General features: G+C 56.8%; 1 protein-coding gene across 5 annotated transcripts in view; it reads right to left on the reverse strand.

Annotated features, from left to right (window-relative positions):
* B3GAT1 (beta-1,3-glucuronyltransferase 1) overlaps positions 1–18,530 on the reverse strand; it is a 34,991-nt gene extending 16,461 nt beyond the window's left edge. For 3 of the 5 annotated variants that reach the window (XM_054525468.2, XM_054525467.2, XM_054525466.2), the window contains exon 1: positions 18,113–18,276. The gene's annotated coding sequence lies outside the window, so the exon portion shown is untranslated. Of the gene's footprint in view, positions 1–18,112 lie in introns of all 5 variants that reach the window. The other 2 variants (XM_054525465.2, XM_054525469.2) reach the window with 2 other exon arrangements.
* Between the last annotated feature and the right edge of the window lie 258 nt (positions 18,531–18,788).

Here is an 18,788-nt window from a genome sequence, read left to right on the forward strand (position 1 = left end):
CTCAGTGGTGACAGCAGAGGGAGCCCCCGGCATCACACAGGCACCAGTCAGTGTGCTGTGCGGACCGGATGCAGAACACCAACCTGCTGGTTAAGACAGCTGCTGTTCATATCATCTTCTGTCACCCAGGAACCCGACTGCCCCCAAAGAGAGGGAGGGACAGGCTTTGTCCCACAGATCTCCAGGTGCCCCTAATGGGATCAGCGGATTAGTATTGATTCTGCAGGCGCTGCTCAGGAAATGCCTGATGCCACAGCTAATCAGCTCCCAGCCCAGTCAATCCATACTTCATTAACCTAACCCCGGCCCTCCCGCCCCCAGCACCACCGCCTCCCGGGTGCACCACAGCCCTGCTGGGGGGCAGGACACAGGCACTGACCTCACACCATATAGGAGCCACTTTCCCAGGCCCCTGCTCCTCCTTTGCCCTGGTCACTGACTGCAGAAGGTTGGGGAGGGGTCCCATAGCAGATTCCACTCGAATCTTACATTGAAACAGTAAGACCCCCTTTTTCATAAAGCCCAGTCCCTCGATGTTCAGAGCAGCCAGGCCATGAGGCAGATACACAGATCTCGTCCCCATTTTGCATGTGAGGACACCGAAGCTCGGAGAGGCTGTGTGATCGGCCCAAGGTCACAGCGTTAGGTGCCAACAGAGCTGCTCAAACTCGGGCCTTGGCCTCTGTGTCCAGTGCCACCCGTGCCCACTCCATCTCCCCCTGCAGACCCTCCCCTGGTCCACCCTTGTACCCACCCACTGGGCAACCCTGCTCCAAGGCCAGAGCCCCCTGACTTTTCACCCCCTGCGTGGCCTACCTCAGTGGTCAGGCCGAGTGCCCGCAGGAAGGCACTGCCGGTCTCCCCCCACCCTGCTTTCGCCATGCTCATGGAGGAAGAGTGGCAGGCTCGGGCCCTGGGATGTCTGCACTCTGCTTCCCAGCCTGGGTCACTGCGGGCTCATGCTTGGGACTGCTGATGGAAGGGCAGCGTGAATTCCAGATCTCAAACCATCTTGTTCCCTTGTAACTGGGAAAACCCAGCCAAGGGCTTGGGTAGAAGGAAGTATTAGTTTTGTTCTGATTTGGTGCAGAGAATACTTTCACGCTTTGGTTTTCTTCCAGCATCAGAAATGTAATTCACTGACTTTTTTTAGGTAGTTCCTTTGTTTTTCTTTTTTTCAGAAATAGTCTTTGGCTTTGATTTTGATTATGATTCAGTAAAAAATGAAAATTGGGGTTTGGCTTAGTATAGTACTCTGCAAGCAAAAGTCCATTCTGGTTAACTGCAGGAATCTGAACCGAATACACTGTTGGCCCCAGCTGGTGTTACTGAAGTTCCCTGAATCATGTAGCTAGTGGTCTTCAGGCAGCAGTTCATCCACTCACCCCAGAGCCTCCATGCAGGAGGTCCTGAAGCAAGAATTGGGGCTTCGTTGTGTGGCGACATCACATGCTGCTGCTCTCTGCTGGGGCATGCCCGGGGACAAGTGGGGAAGCGGGGATGGGCACACAGATGCTCTGCAGGGGGCCGGAGAGCCGGAGAGGCAGCAGCAGCTGGAGAGAAGGCTAGCTGAAGGAAACAAACCTGATAAAGGATTCTGGGATGCCGGACAATGGTGAGCCAGGCCCCTGGAAGACCCCAGAGAGGAGCCATCCCACAGCAGGTCATGATGGGTGATGGGGGTGGGGGTGCTTCTGCTTGGCCGAGTGGAGAAAGGCGTTCGGCAGGAATGTGTTAACCGTGACTGGATGATGGTACACAGAGCACCACTTGGCCACTTGGCCCCTGCCTGCGTGATAGGGATTACTGAGGGTCATGCTATCTTTGGGATTTGTGGGACTGGCAAGCAGTCCTTGTAAAGAACCCTGGAGCCCAGCCTGGGATTGGGGGAGAAGTCTGGTATTGAAAGGTGCTCGCTCCCCAACCTCCTTTGCCCTCCTTCCTTGCTACCTTTCCATCCTTGCCCTAGGCCCATTCTAAAAGCCAGGTCCGCTTTTGGAAGGAAATGTCTCCACTCCCAAGACAAGTATATTCATTTCCTATCCTATTGCTATCTAACCAATTCCTACACACTTGGCAGAGGACAGCCCCCATTGGCTCTCTTCAGTTCCTACGGGTCAGGAGTCCAGGGTCTCAGAAGGCTGCGAAGTATTGGCAGGGCTGTGTTCTCATCTGGAGGGCTGACTGAGGAAGATTCTGCTTCCAAGCTCACTCGGGTGGTGGTGGGACTGCCGGCCATGGCTTCTTGCTGGCTGTTAGCTGGGACTGCCCTCAGCTCCTGGAGCCTGCTTGCAGATCCTTGCCACATCAGTTTCTCCAACATGGCCACTTACTTTGTCAAGCCAGCAAGGAAGGGATGTAGAGCCAATGTGCTAGCAGATGGAATCTTACAGAGCACAGTGTAATCCTGGGAGTGATGGCCCAATGCTTTTGCACAGTCTGCTGGCTAGGAGCTGGTCACGAATGCCATCCACACCAAAGATGAGGACTGCACGAAGGCATGAGCACTGGGGGGTGGGGCTTCCAAGGATACCTGAGAGTCTGTCCCCCACACCAAGGCAGATGGGCCACGTCTGGCCCTCAGCTCCTCAGACCCTGCCTAGTCCCACAGCTACTGAGGGTGACGGCAGAACCCAGCTACAGTCATGGCCTTCTGCCACCTCCCTCCCACCACCTCTTTGCTCTCCTCTGTCCTGGAAGAGCCGTGCATGGAGGGGCCGTGCGATGCAGAAAGGTTCTGAACCCCGCAGCCAGATGACCCTGTGCACCTGCCAGCCTCTTTCCGCCTCTGCTACAGGATTCTGGTGAGGTAACCTCTCTGGGCCTTCATTTTCCCATCTGTAAAACGGGAATAAAAATACTGATCCTATCACTAGGCTGTCAGGATAACTAGAAAAAAAAAAAATCAGGCAAACCGTCTGCCACATAGTTGCGCCAATAAAGAACAGCTACTGTCACTGTTGACCTTGCAGCCTGGAAGGGGCAGGGAACGGGTCTGCTCAGCCTGGCTTCCCACTGCCTCCTTCCAACCAAACTCCGGGCTGCTTGCTGGAGGGCAGATGGAAGCCACGGACCTGAAAGCCCCACATCACCTCCAAAGAAGAGGCAGGTGGAGACGAGAGGGTCTAGGATCGTCAGAGGAGAAAACACCAGCAGGAGGCCCCTGACGGCGTCCTTTGATTTCCCTTGGCCTCAGCTTCCCCATCTCTCGCACGGAGCTGCTATACCCCTTTTGTTGTCTGGCATGTCCCATTGTGACCTAACACACAACCTCAGATCCAACCACCATCTTTCCTCTGGAAGCAGCTCTCATCCAAGCCCCCTTCTTTCTGTCATGGTCCTGGCATGAAAACCTCAGGGCTGCCCTTGACTCCACCTTCTCCTTGCATCAGCTGGGCCTCAGCTCCTTCCACTGCTGCCCCGGCCTAGGGCTCCATCCCCTGATCCTGGGCCAGGTCAAGTTTTTACCCGCAGTGGCCCTTATGCTGACCTCTGTGACGCCTGCCTTCCCTCCTCAGTTCAGAGTCCGCACATCGCCAGACCCTCCAACCCCAACCCGCACCTGCCCAGACCCTCCAACCCCAACCCGCACCTGCCCAGACCCTCCAACCCCAACCCGCACATCGCCAGACCCTCCAACCCCAACCCGCACCTGCCCAGACCCTCCAACCCCAACCCGCACATCGCCAGACCCTCCAACCCCAACCCGCACCTGCCCAGACCCTCCAACCCCAACCCGCGGCCTGCCCAGACCCTCCAACCCCAACCCGCACCTGCCCAGATCCTCCAACCCCAACCCGCGGCCTGCCCAGACCCTCCAACCCCAACCCGCACCTGCCCAGATCCTCCAACCCCAACCCGTGGCCTGCCCAGATCCTCCAACCCCAACCCGCACCTGCCCAGACCCTCCAACCCCAACCCGCACCTGCCCAGATCCTCCAACCCCAACCCGCGGCCTGCCCAGACCCTCCAACCCCAACCCGCACCTGCCCAGATCCTCCAACCCCAACCCGCGGCCTGCCCAGATCCTCCAACCCCAACCCGCACCTGCCCAGACCCTCCAACCCCAACCCGCACCTGCCCAGATCCTCCAACCCCAACCCGCGGCCTGCCCAGACCCTCCAACCCCAACCCGCGGCCTGCCCAGACCCTCCAACCCCAACGCGCACCTGCCCAGACCCTCCAACCCCAACGCGCACCTGCCCAGACCCTCCAACCCCAACCCGCACCTGCCCAGACCCTCCAACCCCAACCCACGGCCTGCCCAGACCCTCCAACCCCAACCCACACCTGCCCAGACCCTCCAACCCCAACCCGCGGCCTGCCCAGATCCTCCAACCCTAACCCGCACCTGCCCAGACCCTCCAACCCTAACCCGCACCTGCCCAGACCCTCCAACCCCAACCCATGGCCTGCCCAGACCCTCCAACCCCAACCCACGGCCTGCCCAGACCCTCCAACCCCAACCCACGGCCTGCCCAGACCCTCCAACCCCAACCCGCACCTGCCCAGACCCTCCAACCCCAACCCGCGGCCTGCCCAGATCCTCCCGTACCACTCTTGACGGCCACGTACCCAGCCTGGCACTCAGGGATGCCTGCCCTGGGCCCGCCCATGACTCCCACCATGTCCCTCCTGTTCCCTCCTGTTCCCTCCTGTTCCCTGGCCACCTCTGCCCCCCCAGCTTCCATCCGTGAAATTCCAACATGGCACGCTTTCCTCGTCCTGTGGTGAGAGGCAACATGACCCCTGCCAGAGGGCAGTGCCCCCTTCCCACCCAGAGCCAGGGAGAGCCCATGCCAGAGGGCAGTGCCCCCTTCCCACCCAGAGCCAGGGAGAGCCCATGCCAGAGGGCAGTGCCCCCTTCCCACCGAGAGCCAGGGAGAGCCCATGCCAGAGGGCAGTGCCCCCTTCCCACCCAGAGCCACGGGGGGGCCAGAGCCAGGGAGGGGGTTCTCAAGTTGAGTCAAGATGCCCAAGTGCAAACCAGGTCTGGCCGTTGCAAACCAGCATCCGTCTCGTTTCCTTCCAGCTGTCAACTGCTCACTTGCCTGGGCCTCCATGCCCTGCCTGCTCCTCTCTGCCAGGCCTCGGTCAGGGTCCAGCGCGTGTGGGGGTGTACCTGGGCCTGAGTGGCAGTTAGGGGGCCCCACCGTGAGGAACAGCAAGCATGGGTTTGGTCCCGGTGTCCCCTCCCCCTTGCCCAGCACTCTCTCGAGGCTGATGATTTGGGGAGACGCCAGTCTGGCCACAGCGACTCAGGTGCCTGCTCCCTGCCTGCTCCCTGTCCTCCTCGATGCGTTGCTTGGAATTCGACTCAAGAAAACCACTGGGGTTGAGTATTCTGTTCTGACAGGGCATCAAGGCTGTGCTGGCCACCACAGAACTGCCCGCCTGAGTGACTTCACAGGGCAGCTGGCCTGCTGCTTGACACCCATGTGCACGCATGTGTGATCATGACCGGCACCCTGTGAGTGAGCACACGTGTGTTCACAGGCACGTGTCTGCACGCTCTTAGCTGGGTTTCGGTGTTGCTCTGTGCCCTGCTGACAAATCCACAACTGGGTTCCTGTTCAAATCAAAGAGTAGCTCATGTGCCTGTCCTTGGCACCCAATGGCTTCGGATGCTGGAACATAGATGGGGTGACGCCAAGAGGCCAATTCACTTTCTCTGCAGTACTGGGGTTTGCGGGGGCTGCTGCTCCTAAAAACTACTAAACACAACAGCTCACACGCAGTAGTGATTTATGGCTTCCAAAATGATTGCACGTTGGTTATCTCATTTAACGGTTAAACCCTTGTAATTCCAAAGGTTTGTTCATGTTTTACAGATGAAGAAACTGAGGCATGAGGGGGTTGAGTGACTGTCTCAAGTGTCCCAGGTCCAGATAGAAAGCAGCCATCCCCTTGCACTCCTCCGGGCAGCAGTGGCCAGGCAGGGGTTCTTGCCGTGCCTCTGTCCCACCTCTCCTGGCCCTGGGTCCACTGCTGGCTCCCTCCTGGGCCCTCTCCTCCCTCTGGGGACATATGGGTTTCTTCCTAGCTGTGTGCTCCAGGCAGGCCTCTGTGCTGCAGCTGCACACCCGGCTGGCAGCTGAGACTTCCCTGCCCTTGTTCACCAGAGCTAGTGTGACCTTACACTTCCTTATCCAAACCAGGATGCTTTTGAAAATGCGATGAGCTGATATAATAATGGACCAACAGCAGGTCTGTTCTAGGTGCAGTGGGTGGTGGGTTCTCTAACCAGAGCCCACTGCTACCTGCGTGCAGGCACTGGCTGTGGGAGCCAGTGCCATGTGCAGACTGGATGGTTTCTCTGCTTTGCTCCCTCCCTGGGGGGGGCTCACTTCAGCCTTCATGAGCTGGTGACCCCAGAATGGCTCCTCTCACCTGCACGGTGGGAGCAAAGGGGTTCTCACTTGCTCCTGTTCAGAGGTTTCCCCACATCCCTGCCCGCCTCCAGCCTCACCTCACCCGTTGGAGACAGGTGGGGTAGAATCAGCCATGCACATCATTCCAGCTCTATGAAGAGACCACGCCAGGATTTGGGTCCTGCCCTTGGACCCTGGTTCCAGCAAAATGCTCTTAACACACCAACCAACCTGCTCCCGTTCTGAGAGACTCCCCAGACAGCCAGCAATGTATGCACCCTAGGAGAGGCCTGTGGTTTGCTCAGGACACCCTTGGGCGGAGTGCCGCCTCCAGTGGGTGCACACCCACCACAGGGCGCCTGCTCAGCGGGGGCCAGGCCCGTAGGGCCCCAGAGTGTGAGGCACATTCTGCTACCCAATGAACGGCAGGGCCCAAGGGCCATCGAAGCTGCTGCTGCTAATAGCACTGACTTCCCCTTTTGCCAGGCTGTCCAGCAGTGGCAGAGGGCAGTCCAGAACCCAGAAAGGCTGAGATGCCCTAGAATCCTGGACCCTGGAAGCTAGGAGGGCTGCGACCCTCGCCTCATCTGACCCTCTCTACAGAGGAGGCCCAGCCCAAGGTTGGGCTGCTTGGGATGCTGGGTGCTGGTTGCAGCAAGGGTCTCTCGTGATGGGCTGGATGAGTGTGTCCATCCACAGCACGGAGCCTGGCACAGGTCATGGTGACCGACTTGGTACCTGCTGGAGCCCAGCACGGCCTGGACATAAGCAAGCCAGGTGACCAGGTGGGTCTGGCCCTGGAACTGAGTGTGCAAGGCTTGGGTTAGCTGAAACAGCCCTGCAGAACCTCTCAGGCTGTGAGCAAGGTGGGGACATCCCGGAGGGAGGATGTGAGCAGCCAGCTGCCCCACAGTACTGCTTTCCTGCTGTCGTGCTGCCCCAGGCTGCTCAGTTTCCCTTGGTGCTGTTGTCTCTGAGGTTCTGGGTGAGGTGCTGGCGAGGGGAGACTCTCCTGGGCTCTGTGCCTTTGGCATTCCCTCTCCCACTCTGAAGCTTTCCCTGCCCCTGCCCTGGTCTGCTCCCTCAAGGTGCACACACTGTGGGACTTCCCGCCCTGGGCCCTGCCTTTTGCTTGCCGGTTTTCACATTTGCACCCTAGCCCTGGGCCAGAAGCTCCTCTGGGGGCGCCTGGCCTTACTCACCTCTGCATTCCCACACCAGGGCCCAGAGCCCAACTGAAAGCAGGAGCTACGCCAATATCCCTGTGACTCAGTTTCCTCACCTTTAACTCTCACAGGGCTACTCTGAGATCAAATGAGGGAATCAATGGAAAACACCTAGCATAAGGCCTGGCACACAATTGGCACTATGAATGTTAGATCATATAGAACACAGTGGTAAATACAAACACCACCACCTCCACCTCGTTTTAAGATTCAGCGGATGGCCAGCCATGTGCAGAAGAATGAAACTGGACCCCTGCCTCTCACCATATATGAAAATTAACTCAAGATGGACCAAAGATTTAAATGTTGTAAGACTTCAAACTATCTAAGAATCCCAGAAGAAAACCTAAGGAACACCATTTTGGACATCAGCCTTGGCAAAATTCTTATGGCTAAGTCCTCAAAAGCAACTGCAAAATACAAACAAAAATCAACAAGTAGGACCTAATTAAACTAAAGAGCTTCTGTGCAGCAAAAGAAGCTCTTAACAGAGTAAACGGACAACCTACAGATTTGCATCCAACAAAGGTCTAATATCCAGAACCTATCAGGAATTTAGACAATTTAAATGCAAAGAACAAATACCCACATTAAAAAGTGGGCAAAACACATGAACAGACACTTCTCAAAAGAAGACGAACAAGTGGCCAACAAATATGAAAAAATGCTCAACATCACTGATCATTAGAGAGATGCAAATCAAAATCACAAGAGACACCATCTCACACCAGTCCGAATGGCTATTATTAAAAAGCCAAAAAACAACAGATGCTTGCCAGGCTGTGGAGAAAAGGGAACACTTGTACATTGTTGGTGGGAATGTAGATTAGTTCAGCCACTGTGGAATGCAGTTTGGAGGTTTCTCAAAGAACTTAAAACATTTGACCCAGCAATGCCATTATTGAGTGTCTACACAAAGGAATATAAGTCGTTTTACCGTGAAGACACATACACTCATATGTTTATTGCAGCACTATTCATAACAGGGAACTGATGGAATCAAGCTTGGTGCCCATCAGCAGTAGACTGGATGAAGCAGACGTGGTACACATACACCACGGAATACTACGTAGCCATAAAGAGGAATTAAATAATGTTTTTTTGCAGCAACATGGTTGCAGCTGGAGGCCATTATCCTAAGTGAAGTAACACAGGAACAGAAAACCAAATACTGCTCACTTATAAATGGCAGCTAAACATTGGGTACTCTTGGACATAGACATGGGAACAATAGACACTGTGGAGTCCTAGACAGAGGAAGAAGGAAGGGGGAAGGGTTGAAAAACTACCTATTGGTTACTATGCTCAGTACCTGGGTAAGAGGATCAGTCATGCCCCAAATCTCAGCATCACACAATATGCCTGGGTAACAAACCTGCACATGTACCACTGAATCTAAAATAAATGCTGAAATTATAAAAAATAAAAAAAAGTAAAACTCAGCTGAATCCAAGTGCCTGGGAGAGGAAGGGCAGAGGGAGGCACCTTGGCTCCTTCCTCACGGCTCGGTGGCGACCAGCCTTCGGGCAGCCTTTCCGGCACATTCCTCTCTCCCCAGCACGAGGAGGTGCTGTGGTTTGGGCTCAGTGGAAACTGGGCACACCAGCATGCAGCTGTGACAAAGGGGTGTGGCCTGGGGAGGGCAGCTTGACCACTGTTGGGAGGCGGTGCCCCTGGAACCTGGCACCGTGGCCCCAGCTCCCTCTGTTCCTGCTTGGAGGACGTGCCCCTGCACAGGTGGGCCAGGTGACAGGGCACTTTCTCATGCATTTTTCTGCTGTAGCCTCGGTGCAGCCACCTGAGATGAGGTGGGCACCCATCCTGTCACCCTGCTTCTTCAGGTGGGGAGAGTGAGGTTTGGAACTGACACACTGAGCTAGAGTCAAGTCGCGGGGATGCCCCAGTGCGCGGTTGCTGCTTCCCTCCCGTCACCCTGCCCAGTCTGGTCCTGTGTCTCTGCCCAGCTTCCCAGAAAGGCACTCAGGAAGGACCGGTGATTTCAGAGATTCCCCATCCCTCTTCTCTTCTCCTGCCTCCAGAGCTGTCAGAGAACTGACTTGTCCATGGGGGTCTAGGGCCAGCGAGCCCTGGGCACTGTCACTCCCTGCCCCGTCTCCCCAGGATGCAGGCTCAGGCTCCTGGAGAACTTTCCTTTCACCACCTCCCACTTCCAGGGCTCCCCCACCTCCCTCTGTTACACCTGCCTTGCCCCTAAGGTCCCTCCCTCCTCTGGGGTGTCAGCTAACCCCACTGCCTGGAGAAGAAACAATTAACATAAAATGTTGAACTGGGTCAGGCACAGTGACTCATGCCTGTAACCCCAGCACATTGAGAGGCTGAGGTGGGTGGATCACTTGAGGGCAGGAGCTCGAGACCAGCCTGGCCAACATGGTGAAACCCTGTCTCTACTAAAAATACAAAAATTAGCCAGGTGTGGTGGCAGGTGCCTATAAACCCAGCTACTGGGGAGGCTGAGGCAGGAGAATAACTTGAGCTGGGGAGGTGGAGTTTGCAGTGAGCTGAGATTTCTCACTGCACTCCAGCCTGGGCAACAGAGCGAGACTCTGTTTTAAAAAAAAAAGTTGAAGGGGCTTGGGTAGGGGACTTGCCCCCTGAGCACATGTGTGAACCAGAGTGAGCAGCGTGTGCCCTCCACAGCAGAGGAGGTGCGGGTGCGATGATCCTGTGGTCCTCAGTCTCAGTGCCCCCGACAGGAGAGTGTGCTGATACTATCTCTGGGTTTCCCAGGCCACCTATCACACAGTGAGCACCAGGGCGGCTACGGATCCACGGTCCACCACCGACATGGAGCCCGAACGCCGCACAGGCACAGGCTCAAGACAGGCCTCCACATACCTGGGGAAGGGGATCTCCAGGCGCTCCTGGGCTCCTGTCCCCAGGTAGACTCTAGGAGTACCCGGCCGATTTCTTTCTCGGGGTCCTGGGACGGCAGCAGGGATGAGAGCAGGAGGCAGGCATCCCTTCACACCGGTATGTTTGCCTGGGACATGCTTCCCTCCCTCACAGTCCCTCCACTTGCTGAGCTGCTTGGCCCCCAAGACCAGGCCAGGTGCACTCAGCCCAGGGGCTTCACACTCAGGGCTGGGCACCACAGGGTGCCTGGGCAGCCCTGGATGCAGGAAGGGAGCCCCAGAGGCCAGCAGAAGCCAGATAGAATGGGGTGACTTCCTTCTTGATGCTCCTATGACCCTGTGACATAGCTTCCCTCTGGGCAGAAGTATTTGCTGCGTGGTCCCTCTGCTCAGACATCTCCTGAGTGGGAAGGGCAAGTGGGGAGAATTGCCATTTATTGAGCTTTTGCTCCATAGCCTGGCATCAAATAACCTGTCAACCAGATGACCGGATAAAGAAAATAAAGAAAATGCGGAATACACATGCAATGGAATATTATTCAGCCTTAAAAAGGGAGAACATTTTAACACATGCCCTGACATGGACGAATCTTGAGGACACTATGCTAAGTGAAATAAGCCAGCCTTAAAAGGACAAACATCAAAGGATTCAATTTCTATGAAGTATCCAGAGTAGTAAAATTCATAGAGACAGAAACTAGGATGGTGGCTTGTCGGGGCTGGGATGCTGTGGAGAATGGGAATCATTTAACGGGTACAGAGTTTCTTTTTTTATATATATGTACATATTTATTATACTTTAAGTTCTAGGGTACATGTGCACAACGTGCAGGTTAGTTACATATGTATACATGTGCCATGTTGGTGTGCTGCACCCGTTAACTCCTCATTTACATTAGGTGTATCTCCTAATGCTATCCCTCCCCCCTCCCCCCACCCCACAACAGGCCCCGGTGTGTGATGTTCCCCTTCCTGTGTCCAAGTGTTCTCATTGTTCAGTTCCCACCTATGAGTGAGAACACGCGGTGTTTGGTTTTCTGTCCTTGCCATAGTTTGCTGAGAATGATGGTTTCCAGAATAGGTACAGAGTTTCCAATGGTCAAGATGAGACAGATCTGGAGATCTGTTTCACAACAATGTAAATATACTCAGCACTGCTGAACTGTGCACTTGAAAATGGCTAAGATGGTAAGTTTTATGTTATGTGTTTTTTTAAATCACAATGAAAACGAGTCTGTCATTCATCCAGAACATCTGTTTAGACATAGTCAAGGACGGCACACCCCTTTGGGCCTGCACCCTGGGCTTCAGTGAGCATTCACAGCTGGGTTGGGTGTCTGTGTGTGATCTCAAGTGTGCACCTGCCTGGGAATCACAGGGTGACAGGCAACAGGTATGCTCGCGGGAGGCCCCCCTCCAAGGCTCCAGGTATGCCACTGGGAAGAGTGTGCATGCCCCACTGACAGCCTGCAACTGCCTCGCTGTCCTCAGGCCTGGGGAGCTACAGAGACACAGCGCTGGAGCACTTGTTCTGAGAGAGAGATTTATGTGTGGGAGAAGCTAATATCGACAGGCGATGAGTTAGGAGAGTAATACTTCAGCTTCTGTGCAGAAACTCTCTGACCGGGAGGAAAGCAGCTCGCCCGGAGGCTGTACTTCAGCCCAGGCAGGCTGGCAGAGCTGGGCCGGGCCTGTGTCGGTCAGCTGCAGTGTGGGTGCAACTGGCCGGTCCCTTGGCCTCTCTGGGCTCAGTGTCCTCCCCGTGCCACGAGCAGCCATCTCTTCCACTCTGTGGTCTGTGGATGAGGGAAGAGGAGGGAAGGAGAAGGGCTGGGGCAGGCAAGCCAGGTTGGGGGGTGTTGATACTGTTGATATGCACCTACGGCCTGCCAGCAACACCACGGGGGTGGCCACAGCCCTGCCTCAGAGGGACCCAGCACCGGCACTCCTTGGGGGTCAGGACTTATCTTCAAGGGTGTCAGAGCAGTGGTGACCTCCTTAGGCTTCGGAAGACGCCCCCAAGGGGACCCCCCATCAGCTACGGGGACCCAGAGGGCTTCATGTCCCAGCTAGGTAGGCACCGGGCAGCCCCAAACCCAGGTCTGAAGCCACGGAGGGTCCGCTGATGGTCACCCGCCTGGTGAGGTCCTTTGGTCAGGATGCGTGGACACACCCTGGCAGGCTAGCGATTCACGGGTTTCATTAGTTTGTCTGTATTTTTAATTTGCTGCCTGTGGCCTGAAGGAGCTGACCTTCCCCAGGGCTCTGTCAGGGATAGTTGAGGTTGGTTCTCCTGGGCCAGCCGTCTGAGGGAGAAGAGAGGAGGTGAGGGGCCCTGGGAGTCTCAGCGTTGTGCCCCGACCCCAGGGGATGCAGCCCCCAGCCCCCACACATCTGCCTGCCAGTAGTACCAACAATCTGCCCGGGAGGGCACTGGGGCACGCAGCCTCTGCCTTGTGTGAAATTGCTCTGTGGCCCCAGACAGGAGCAGGGCTGCTCTGGGTGTCTGTCCCCTCGTCTGTGAAAAGAAGGGAGTAGCCCAGGGTTGCAGAATCCAACTTCTGGGAGAAGGCTGGCAGCCAGGTAGCCTGGGGTGTCCAGCACCAGCCTGGCTACCAATGGCCAGCTCCTGCCCCTCAGGCCAGCCCTCACCTTCCACCCCTGGTGGCTTGGCAGGCAGGCTCCCTCCCTCTGGCCACCGGCTCGGGTCGCTCTGTGGAAGTGATTTTTCCAGGTAAGGAAACGCTCATGCAGCCCTGTCCCTCCTGTCTTAAATGAGGAAGCTGAGGCCCCACCAGTGTCTGTGGCACAATGAGTTGCAGAAGCAGCTGGGACCAGCACCCGGGGGGCTCCTGGCAGCACAGTTGGCCTCTGAGACCTGCAGGCTCTGCTCCCTCCACTAAGCCCACAGCAGCCTCTGGGCTCTCGCCCTCCAGACCAGGGAGGGGTGAGCCCAGGCAGGGGCCCCTCACATCCCTTCCTCCATCCCTGCTCGGCATGGTGCTGGCTGGTGGCAGCTAACCATGCCTCCTTTGCTGCTCTTATTCCGAAAGTGTGGGGGCTTAGCAGATGCTTTTTAGTGACAAAACAGAATTTCAGTGGCACTCACCTCCAAAAAGCGTCAGCCCTTCTATCTGGCTGCATCTGCATAAAGCGAGGTTGCTTTCCTCATCTTTCTAGCTCCCAGGGATGTGTGGTCAGGAATAATCCCATCCTAGGGGAGGAGGTGGAGGCTCAGGAAGGGTCAGAGAGGTGGCCAGGACTTGTGTTGATTGGGTGGGTGGGGGGGCGGCCTGGCAGAGTGGGCTTTTCAATAAGCCTTTAAGTGAATTGTTAAATAAATGAATAATAAAAATGGCTTTCTAGTTTCAAATAAAAAATAAAAAAGCTCTTGCTATTGCATGCTCTGAGTGATTACCATGATTAACTGTAATGACTCATTTCCTCCTCAGAAACATCCTATTATTACCCTCATTTTAAAAGCTAGAAGTCTGAGGCACAGAGAGGTTAAGCAACGTCCTGAGGCCACACAGCTACTAAGTGGCAGAACTAGGATCTGAATCCAGCCAGTAGGACCTTGCGCTTAGCCACCCTTCCAAAACACCTGTGCAGGCTCAGGTCCACAACACTCTGTCCACTAGAACTTTCCGTGCTGCCGGGAACGTTCTGTATCTGTGCCGCCCAAGACAGCAGCCTCTAGCCACATGCGGCTGTTGCCCACTTGAAATGTGGCTGGTGTGACTGAGGAGCTGCTCAGGGTGGGGACGGATGCAGCCCCCCCATGCCCAGTGTGGGGCTCTAATAGTTTCTGAACAATGGCCAAATGAGTAGCCCAGAGTTCAAAGAGAGACTCATGGCCTCAGAGGCCAGATTGCTCACCTGCCATAGACAGAGGACGCAAGACAGGCAGAGGGGAAGGAGAGGACTCCGGCCCACACAGCCAGCCAGAGAGGACGGGCAGAGCCAGGCCTCCAACTACAGTGCCACTGGCACTCCCCACGCCGTGCCTTCATGTCTCCACTCCCCCGTCCCTCTAGGTCTTCTTCCTGTGAGCAGAGAGCTGGCTCACATTTCGCACGTATGAGAAGAGAGAGCTCCTGCCATGGCTCAGAAGACTGAGCCGTGGAACCCACAGCCCCCTGGGCAAGGTTAGTCCTCAAATCCAGTCAACTCTTGATCCAGACTCATACTCTCCACTTTTGGGCTTATCAGTGGCAAAGCCTTAATCCCTGCCAGGCACTTGGCGCGGAAGCTGCCTCCTGCCCTGCTGTCAGCTGGTGTGTGCGCAGGGAGCGCAGGCTCATTTTAATATTGGCTGGAGCTAAACCTCATTAGAAAAGTAAATTTGCTGTAGCAGCAAAAAAAAAAAAAAAAAAAAAAAAAAAAAAGCAACCCACATAACCCTTCCAAAGCTAAACAGAAAACACTAGATTTGGATTTTTGGATTATTTGATGTTTCACATTCCCAGCACCTGGTGCAGAGCCTCCAACACCGTAGGTGCTTGGTCAGTGTTGGTGGAAGTGAACTGAATTTTGGGGGCTCTCTGACCACCCTGTCACCTTTCAGCATGGATAAGAAGGGCTCACAGATCTGAAATTTTGGGGTCAAGATTTTTTTTTTTAGACGACCATTTGCTGATAAATTGGAAGGATTATATTTAACAATAATTAGACATGAAAGTATTATTTTGTCTTTGGCAAGGACGAACTCAGATCCAAGGCAGGCTCTGGGTTCTTTGGGCCGGGATAAGGAAGGGTGGGTCCAGCCCAGAGTCTGGAGGTGTGAGGACTCAAGCGGGTGAGGAGGGAGGTGGGACAGCCTGCACCGATTCCAGTGGGGTGAGGAGGGAGGTGGGACAGCCTGCACCGATTCCAGTGGGATTGGCTCCAGGGCTGGCCTGACACTGCTACTCCAAATTCTAGAGCCATCCTTATCCTGGAAGGAAGGGGGTGAGGGTGTATAAAATAAATAGATTAAATTAAAATACATCTAGTATTTCTTCTAAAAACTGGTGAGATGACAGTTTCCCAATTTATAGACTGTCAGGAAGCTGGGGCTTAGAGAGCTCTGTTTTTTTCAAAGTCTACTCGGTTAGCCACAGATGGAGCTGAGACTGGACCTCAGGCAGCCTGACCAAGGGCCTGTCCCCACGGCACTTCTTCCATGTCCCCTGGCTAGTCGTCAGTAGGGTCCCCAGAGGTCTTTTTGCCGGGGGCCTGGGGAGGGGGTGCATGACTTCTCTTCTTCTCCTGAGTGCCAGGCTTCCCCAGACCCCACAGCCTTCCCCACTGCCCTGCATTCCAGGGCCAGAAGATGGAGAGGAATCCTCAGCACTGCGAGATGCTCAGGGGTGAAGGGTGTCCCTGAAAGTCCCTGCAAGCTCTTGATGTGCTTGACCTCATAGCCTGTCCTCCCTCTGCCTTTGGGCTCTGTCTAAAAGATCCTCACATTCATCAGAGCCACAGGAAAGCACCTTCCTCAGTAGAATGTCCAACTGCTCCAGTCAGGGGCCTCCTGCAGGGGTGGACAATTGCTGAGGTCGATGTAGGGGAACAGGGGGAGGCCCCCAGCCTGCCCCAACTCACCACTCGGCCCGCCCTGACTTCTGCCTGTGTGCCTCCCTCTGCCGTCCGCCAGTGCGCCTCCGTGCCTTTGTCTCTTGTCTCACTGCCTCTTTCTCTGCCTGAGTCAGGCTCTCTCTCAGATTCCTCCTCCTCCTGAGCCCCTTCCTCTCCTGCTCTCCATTCTCATCAGAGAGGAACACTCATCCCTCTCTTCCAGACACAATGGAGCACCATGCTCCTGTCCGCTCAGCCTTTCAGTCGGTGCATCCTCTTCCCCATCTCACGCTCCCAGCTCCCGGCCTGCCTCATCACCCTGTGCTCCACAACTAGGAAAAGTACACCTGACTTGGTCCCCTTATCCCCCAGAAACCACTAAGAGAACCTGCAGGTCTCCCCAGAAGCCTAAGCTGAGGAACTGGGCTTGCCCGAGGGCATCCTCCTGTGAAGCTCCTTGGTCTCTGCCACGGGCTCCAATCCTGTTGCTGGAGCTGATCTCCTCAGTGATTTACCTGCCCCCTGCTTCTGGTGGAACAGTGAGTACCTGCCCAACCAGAAACCTACACACACATATTCAACACAGTGCCTGCAAGCTTCCAGCTCACCTGGACCTGGAGTGATCCCCAAGCATCCTGGGGTCAGGCACAGAAACAGGAACAGCGAGCTCCTGGCTCCAGTGCTGAATGGGGCACAGATGCATTAACTCTCTCAGTCCCATTAACCTTAGCAAGTATTTCTGCTTCCATCAAAAGGGGAAGAGGGAAAATGTCTCTAAGCTCTGGAACCTTTGGCAGTGCTGGGCATGGACTGGGCAGAGTGAGAAGTCTGTTTGAAGACCCTGGGAAAGGGTCTTCACCCCACGGGAAGAAAGGGAAGGCTTGATGTTTGGTCCAGTAAGGCCATTAATGGTCACCAACTGAGCAGACTCTGGGAGGAAATGTCTCAGTCTCTGCAGTGGCTACCAGCAGAGGTAGGGAGACATAAGCACAGAAGACAAATCTTAGAAAACCCACATGCCCCACAGCCCTAGTAACTTAGGGAGTGATGTGCCTCCCATTTCCACACAAACACATCCAGGCATTGCACAGTGCTAGGCCCTACGATGTCCCTACCCCAACATTTTCAACAGTGCGTGCCACACAGCCCAAGCTCTAGGCCCCATTGGGCACCCCACCTATGCAGGTGCCCATGCTAGCAACTGTCAGTAAAGGTCCCCTTCCTATATGTCCACAGTCCTTCAGCTCCAGCTTCTACAAGAATCCATGCAGCTAGGCCTGGCTGGGGAAGGAAGGGGACAGGGAGGTTGGCCAAGGCTCCCATGTGTGTGCATGTGGGGGTGGTTCTTGACCTTAGCTGCTTGGTACGGGGCTGTCACCTCCTTTCCCTGGAACTGTCGGACCCGGTGGCTTCCTTCTCTATTTCCTGCCTCAACTCTCAGCCTCCTTTTTCTGGAAGTTGTGTGCTCTCACTTTGGAGGGATTGGGACCTCAGAGCTGAGCCCAGGCGCAGATGGGAGGGTGGTGAACTGGTCGCGCCTCCTTCCTCCTCGCTACACCGAAGGTCCCAAGGGCCCTTTGCCACCCTTGCCACCCCTGGGTCCCTCAGCATGCCCCGCAGAGCTCTGGCCCCCTCAAGAGAGTTAACTTGGCAGTGCCCAGGGGCCAGAGAGCGATCCAGAGAGGGCTGTTGGGCAGCAGGGGTGGGGAGGTGGGGGACGACTGACCCCTGACTCCTCATCCGGCCACCAGAAACCACCTGCTGAGGGGGCCAGGAACTGACGGCTGAGAGCCCGGGCCAATTGTTAGAAGCTGCTGAGAACCAGCTCTTCCCCTAATCCCGGTCGACGAGGGCAGGCGGTGCCGGGTTTTGTTTCGCAGCCCCTCGGCAGCAGCGCCTCCCAGCCCGAGCTCGGTTCTCGGCCCCCTTTCCAGCTGCCCCCAGCGCGCGCAGCGCACAGACAGACAGACAGACACACACACACCAGCGCGCGCCCGGGAGGACATGGCGTGGGCACCGATGGGGACGCAGAAAGGGGCTCTGTGCGCGGCGGGGCGCCCGCGGGGGCGCGGGGAGCACTGACCTGCGGCGACGAGTCCGGAGCGTCTCTGGTGCGGTCCATCGCGGGCGAAGGCCCCTACGCCCCGGCCCCCCTAGACTGCTGCCCTGGGCCGCGCGCGGCTCCCTCCCCGGGGACTCTCGGGCTCCGGGCCCCCGGGGGCCACTTCATAGCCGCGGGGTCCGCGCGCCCGCCCGCCCGCCCGCAGCCCCGCCCGGCCCCGCCGCCCCGGCCCGGCTCGTTCTGGGCTCAGCGAGGCGGCGGCCGAAGGCTGGGAGCGCGCGGGAGGGAGGCGGGGGGCGGGGAGGGGAGCGGGGAGGGCGCCGCGGGGAGCAGGCGCGGGGGGCGAGGAGGGCGAGCGGGGCGCGCGGCCGGAGCCGAGCCGACCCGGCGGGCGCAGAGTCCCCGAGGTGGCGGCGGATGCGCCGGTGTCGCCGCGGCTGTGCCAGCGCCTCCCGCCCCGCCCCCACCCGCTCTCCGCCCCCGCCCCGCCCCCGCCCCGAGCCCGCGCCAGCGCCGGCGGGACCCGAGCTGCTAATGGTCGGTACCAACCTCGCCAGCCTAGGCGGGGGCGCGAGGAGGGAGGCCGGCGAGGGGACCCCCCCGGGATTGGTGTCACCTCCCCGCCGCCCCCCGCCCTTCCCCGGCGCCGTCCCCCGCGGAGGCGGCTCCCGCTTCAGGCGCCGGAGCATGGGTGGCG

This window comes from Pongo abelii, chromosome 9, assembly GCF_028885655.2.
Source record: "Pongo abelii isolate AG06213 chromosome 9, NHGRI_mPonAbe1-v2.0_pri, whole genome shotgun sequence".
Taxonomy (NCBI): domain Eukaryota; kingdom Metazoa; phylum Chordata; class Mammalia; order Primates; family Hominidae; genus Pongo; species Pongo abelii.